Genomic DNA, 6,822 nt, shown 5'->3' on the forward strand with positions numbered 1-6,822 from the left:
AAGGGCAGGAAAATGGACATGAGGAATGTCAGATCAGCCACAATCCTATTGAATGCTGGAGCAGATTTGAGAGGCTGAACGGATTACTCCTGTTCCTAATTCTTATGGTCTTTTGATCTGAAAGATAAAAATGGAGAAGAAAGATTTATGATAATGTAGAGGAGAGGAGTGATTAAATTGTAAAAAGAAAAGAAAAAGAAAAGGATGCTATGAAAATACTGAAATATACAACATTTAGATTCAAAGGAAGTGTTAATTGTTGCAATAAGTTTTGTTTTATATTTGAATGGGATGTTAGAATTTCTGGTCAGGCCAGCATTGATTACCCATCCCTGACTTCCTTTGAACAAGTTGATTCTCTAGGGCTATTTTTGAGGGCAGTTGAAAATCTGGGGGTTTGAATTCATGTGTAGGCCAAACCAGGTAAGGATGTCAGTGAACAAGCTGAGTTTTTAACAATAATACTTATGCAGTCACCATTAGATTAGCATTCAACTTCAGATTTTATTGAATTTCAGTTGCTCCATCTGCCATATTCGGATTCAAACTTATGTCCCTAGAATCGTAGCCTGGGCTCTGGGTTGTAGGTTGAGTGACATTTTTATTCCTGATGAAGGGCTTTTGCCCGAAACGTTGATTTCGCTGCTCGTTGGATGCTGCCTGAACTGCTGTGCTCTTCCAGCACCACTAATCCAGTATTTGGTTTTCAGCATCTGCAGTCATTGTTTTTACCTTGACATAACCATAACTCCACCATCTCCCTAAAGTAGCAGAGATAGGGTACAGAGGATGAAAGAAAATATGAAAAAACAAGAACATTCATCGGATTTATGCACTGGCAAGAAAACCATTTGTAGCCCACCCCTAATTGCCCTTGAACTGTGCTGCAGATGAGCTTATTTCAGAATAAATAAGATTGCAGATATGTAGTCACACCTAGCCAGAATAGGTAAGGAGAGTAAATTTCCTTTCTTGAAACAATGGGATTTCAATTAAATTTGATCGTAGTGTTATTTCATAGTCACTGAAACTGGCTTTAGATTCTGTACCCGTAATCAAATTTATTTATTTGTACATGGCATGTGGACATTTCTGTCTAGACCACTTGAACTACTGCACTCATTACAATGGTCTGTTAAGGAGAGAGTTCTCAGATTTTAAACCTGAGTCAGTGAAGGAATGGTAATATATTTTCAAGTCAGGATGATATGTGACTAAGAACAGAAACTTGCAGGTAGTGGTGCTCCCATCAGCCACTGCCCTTATTCTTTTAGATACAAGGGTCGCAGGTTTGGAAAGTGCTGTCAAAGGATCTTTGGTAAGTTCCCGCAATACATCTTTCAGATGGTCAAACAATGTTGCAAATGTATATTGGTGGTGATGGGAGTCATGGATGAAGTGCCAAATAAGCATGTTAATTTATTCTAGGTGATGCTGAGATTCTTCTGTGTTGCTGGAGCTGCAGTCAACCTCCAAGCAAGCAGACAGTATTCCATCACACTCCTTACTTTTTCCTTCTCGATGGTTTGCATGCATTGAGGAGATAGGTGTGAGTTACTCCCTCAGAATTCCTAACCTTTGACTTGCTCTTGTAACCACAATATGGCTGGTCCAGTTTAATAGTGCAATGAGTATTGGAATTGGGATGTCATGTTGTGCTGTACAGGATATTGGAGAGGCCACTTTTAGAATACTTCATTAGCAAAGCTGTTGTTAAACTTGCAAGTGTTCAGAAAATATTTACAAGGATATCGTCAGGATCAAAGGGTTTGTGTTCAGAGGCTACATAGGCTGGGGTTATTTTCCCTGGAGCATCGGAGGCTGAGGGGCGACCTTATAGAGGTTTATAAAATCATGAAGGACATGGATAGGGTTAATAGCTAAAGTCTTTTTTCCCAGGGCATAGGTTTAAGTTGAGAGGGAAAAGATTTATAAGGGAACCCAGGGGCAATTTCTTCACTCAGAGGCTGGTGTCCGTATGGAATGAGCTGACAGTGGAGGTGGTGGAGGCTGGTACAATTACAACATTGAAAAGACACCTGAATTGGTCCGTGACTAGGAAGGGTTTAAAGGGATATGGATCAAATGCTGGGAAATGGCTCTAGATCAGTTTACGATATCTAAACCAAATGGATTCTGTGCTTTAAAACTCTGACTCTATGATTCTATCAGGTCAATAACAAACCAATGGTTATTAATAGTGGAGGAGCAAGCAATGGTAGTGTAATTGAATATCATGGGATGGCGGTTAGATGCTCTGTTGTTGTAGATGAGCACTTACATGGCATGAATATTACATACCACTTTTCAATCCAAGCCTCAGTGTCTTTCTGGTCTTGATCCATATTCACATGGATGGCTTCCATAACTGAGAAATAAGAAATGGTGCTGAACATCGTGTAATCATCAGCATACATCCACACACCCGACATAAAGTTAGATATAAGGTCATTGATGAAGCAACTCAAGATAGTTGGGCCTAGAGCATGACTGTGATTAACTCTTGTGGTGATGTACTTGGGTCTAAATGATTGATCTCCAACAAGCACAACTGCCTACCTTTGTGTTCCATATGACCAATCAGTGGAGAGTTTTCCCTCTGAATCCTACTGATTCCAGTTTTACACAGTTAAATACTACTTGAATGTCAAGGGCAGTCATCTCATCTCTCATGTTCATCCATTTTGGCCATATTTATACCAAGATTGTAATGAGCCCAGCAGTTGAGTGATCATAGCAGAAACCAGACTGTGTATAGTGCACAAGGTATTACTTTTGCATGTGTTGTGTGATTGCACTGTCGATGGCACCTCCGTCACTGATGACTGAATGTATACTCATAATTGGTCACTGTTGATTTATTCTGTACTTTGTGTACTGGATATAGTTGACCCATTTTTCACATTGCTTGGTCAGTGCTAATGTTCTAATCATACTAGAAAACCTTAGCTAAGGACACGGCTGTGTTCTGGAAAAAAAAGGTATTCAGGAATATTGCTATTTATCATGGTGCAGAGCCTTCACAGTAACTAATGTCTTCAGTTGCTCCTCATATGGAACAAATCAAATAGGTTACAAACTGACTCCTTTGATGCTGGGGACCTCAGGAGGAGGTGACAATGGACATCCACTTTGCACTTATGGCTGAACATGGATGCAAATATTTTAGCCATGTCTTTTGCACTGAAGTGCTGGGTACTTCATTGTTGAGGATGAGGATACTGGTGGAGCATTTATCCCCTCTTAGTTGTTTAATTGTTCATTGATTGTGGAATCTCCGTGTCCTGCCTACTGCATGCAAGTAGCCTTGCATCATAGCTTCACTAGGCCGACATTGCATGTTTAACTATGCATGTTGATCCTCCTGGCATGCCCTCCTGCACTCTTCATTGAACTAAATTTGATGACCAGATGGTGGAGGGTAAGCCAAATCATGAGCTTACAGATCATGGGGAAATGCAGTTCTGCTGCTGCTGATGGTCCATAGTGTTGCATAGATGCCCAGGCTGGAGTTGTCAGATCTGTGTTAATTCTATCCTATTCAGCAGAGAAGTAATGCCACATAGCACTATGCTTGATATCATCAATATGGAGGTGGGACTTTGTCACTATACAGGGTGACCCGTGTATCCACAGAATCATTTTCCGCAGTTTCAGTAACCCGCGTATTACTGCAGCTGGAACATATTATAGGGAACCTTCCGGAACCAGGGACTAGGGCTGACAGGAAGGTAAATTTCTCATTTAAATGAATGGGTTCACTCCTATGCGCAGTTTTGGGCTTCCGTGGTAAGTTTAGGAAAGTATCCCCTGCGGGTATTGGTGGCAGACTACTGTAATCACTGTGCAGTAGTTACTCGTCCCAATACAGCTCTGGATGGACATATTTGCAACAGGTAGTTTGGTGAGGAAGAGGTCAAGTAAAGGTTTCCATCCTGTTGTCTCCTCACCACCTGCTGAAGTCGAGCATTCAGACTTGGCCAACTCAGTCAGTAGTGATGCTACTGAGCTACTTTTCATGATGGACTTTGAAATCACCCACCCAGTGTACATTCTGTTCCCTTGCCACTCCCAGTGCTTCCTCCAAGTGGGTGCAACATGGAGGAATACCGATTAATCAAATGGAGGTGGAGGACAGAAGATTGTAATCAGCAGGATTTCTTTGTTCATGTTTGGCTTGCTGCCATGAAAACTCACAGGATATGCAGTCAGTGTTGAGGACTCCCAGGTAAATTCCTTCCTGACTGTATGCCACTGTGCTACTACATTTGGTGGCTGTGTCCTACCAGTAGAACCAGGAATAGTGAATTTGTTGTCTGGGACATTGTATGTAAGTTATGATTCTGCAAGTCTGACTGTGTCAGGCTTTTGGTTGATTAGTCTATGGGACAACTCTCCCAATTAAGGCACAAGTCCCCAGATGTTTGGAAGGAGGACTTTACAAGGTTGAAAGAACAGTGTTTGCCATTATTGTTTCCAGTGCCTGAGTTAATGTGGGGGGCCCTGTGTGGTTTCATTCTTTTGTTAGTAGACTGATTCAACCGAGTGGCTTCCTCGGCCATTTCAGAGGGAAGTAATGAGTCAACAACATTGTAACAAAATATCCCCCACTCCATCACAACAGTGGTATTTCGCAAAGCCACTGCGATGGACTGTGAGGTGTTTTATTGCTATAAAGATGCACGTTGTTGTTGTTGACTGTACTTCTAGCTTATGATAAACATACAGACAATAATTTTAAACAGGAAAAACAATGCTTTAGAAATGGACATTGGGTCGTTTAGGCAACTAACCTGGGACTTCTGCATTTATGTTACGACTTCCAGACTTCAGAATATTTTTGCAGTGCTGGATAGCCATTGAAGGACATTTTACAAGTAATCATTGTTGTAACCTAGACAACGTTGCAGCCAATTGGAGCACACCAAACTCCTCAAATAAGAAAAGAAACCTGAGAGGAAGTGTCCTCGTTCAGTCCGTTATCAGGTAAACAATGCTGCGCTCTGCCTGGATTGGCACTGAGTGACCCAAGTTTCCAAAGTCCCATGGCTGACATCCAGATACATTAGCAGCAAAGTTTTGTGGCTGATATACTTACAGTTTTACAAACGTGGCGACACAATAATGTGGAGTGTTTTCGTTTTCGAACGAAAGGCGAGAGATGATTATGTAATCCTTATTTGTTTCCCCTTGTCGACGATTAAATTTTCAACAGGGTTGCAGTCAAGCGGCTGTTGTTGAAGTTGGCACCTTATAAATCCCTCTTCACTGCCAAGCCAAATGTATCAGGGAAGAAAACAAATCTCCTCAGTTTACCACAGGGCTGTTTGGGGGAACTTACTTTGCGAGAATTGGTTGTCACGTTTCCTAGGTTACATCAGTGACACCCATGAGTATTTATTTACATTACAATTCAATTTAGTCGAATGCCACTTCTGATGATAACGGCATCTGGCTTTCAAGTCCTTGTCTGGCTTGGATGTTTTCATTTTTTTCTGTGTTTTTTTTATACGATTTATACACCTGAGCATATTGCTTTTCACGGATTGTTTTCTAAAAAAATAATACTCGCGTGACCTGAAATCCAGACTGTGTTTGAAGTGCACCGCAATTCTTTCTGGTCAGTGCTATTCTTATTGTTAATTCAAACTTTCCCAAACTTCGCGTTTGATCAATTATTTTTCACATTCAGGAGAATATAGGCTTGGGGAAAACAAGCGATTTCAACCACATCTGAGTGAGTTTTGCTGAGTTTTTGAGGAAAAGGACAATCTATTTCGGGTAAAATTGTGAATTTATTTATTCGTTTTACAATCGTGAAGCCAGTGGAGTTCAATCGTTTACAGAGAACTTTGTTGGCCGTGCCTTTTGCAATCAATTAACTCTTTTGTCAGTTATCTCAGCCACCCGACCTCGGTATGATGGTTTCTTCGTTTGTCAATGAGCGAGACTGAAGCGCTCATCAGATGAGCGTCCGGCATCTGTTCGAACAATGGCTGGTGTTTACAGTTTCACGGGGTAGTGTATGGTCATCGTTCCCTTGGGAACAAGCAACAGATTTTCCAAACGGTTGCTAACCATTGTGAACAACTGGCAAAGCTCGCTCAGTACCAGCTCAGCAGTGAACACCAAATCTACGGATGGTTTTACCTATCCTCTACCTCAAATTACTCCAGGCAGAATCAACGTTTACCGTGATATCCTTCCAGGGGATTGTCCCAGCACAGAGTGTTTTGAGCAGAGCGGTATGATAGAGAATATTATTGAACCAGCTTGCTAGCTCAAATTCCAGTTTATGAAAGAAAGTGAAATTTATCAGTCTTTTGTTTAAAAACAGCATAATTAATACTGATCATGATGTTGTTGGATTGTTAGTTAAAATCCAACTGCATCATTAAGGTACCTTTTAAGAAAAGTAACAGTCTCTTATAACATCAATCTCTATGTGACTCGAGTTGCACTGTGGACAGCACACTGAATTAACTAAACCACTCAGTCCTGGGTAACTAGGGTAACTAGGGTAACTGGGTAAATATCAACAATGTCTACCTTTCAGGAATAAATTGAAAAAAAAGTTCCTTGGACTTTCCAGTTTGCTTTCCTTGTAAAATAACTTAAGTTGACTTTATATCTCATTATTTAAAAAAAACCCAGAACATTGACCAATGAATATTATTATATAAATAATATTAGACAGGGCTTGAAGCCCACTCTATTAAACCATTCACTGAAGCTTTACAAATGTTGGCTAAGGTGTAATATTTCACAGGGAGCCGTTCATATCATATCTGTAATCTTACTGTCAGGACTCCATTTCTTTTG

General features: G+C 40.8%; 1 long non-coding RNA gene across 1 annotated transcript; it reads right to left on the reverse strand.

The window, feature by feature from the left end:
- Window positions 1-527: 527 nt before the first annotated feature.
- On the reverse strand, window positions 528-5,320 carry LOC140491769 (uncharacterized). Its single transcript, XR_011963423.1, has 3 exons — window positions 5,099-5,320; window positions 2,302-2,368; window positions 528-761 (listed from the first exon to the last, which is right to left on the reverse strand). It is a non-coding gene; the product is annotated as an uncharacterized lncRNA (long non-coding RNA).
- Window positions 5,321-6,822: the final 1,502 nt, after the last annotated feature.

The sequence above is a fragment of the Chiloscyllium punctatum genome, chromosome 20 (genome assembly GCF_047496795.1).
Source record: "Chiloscyllium punctatum isolate Juve2018m chromosome 20, sChiPun1.3, whole genome shotgun sequence".
Taxonomy (NCBI): Eukaryota; Metazoa; Chordata; class Chondrichthyes; order Orectolobiformes; family Hemiscylliidae; genus Chiloscyllium; species Chiloscyllium punctatum.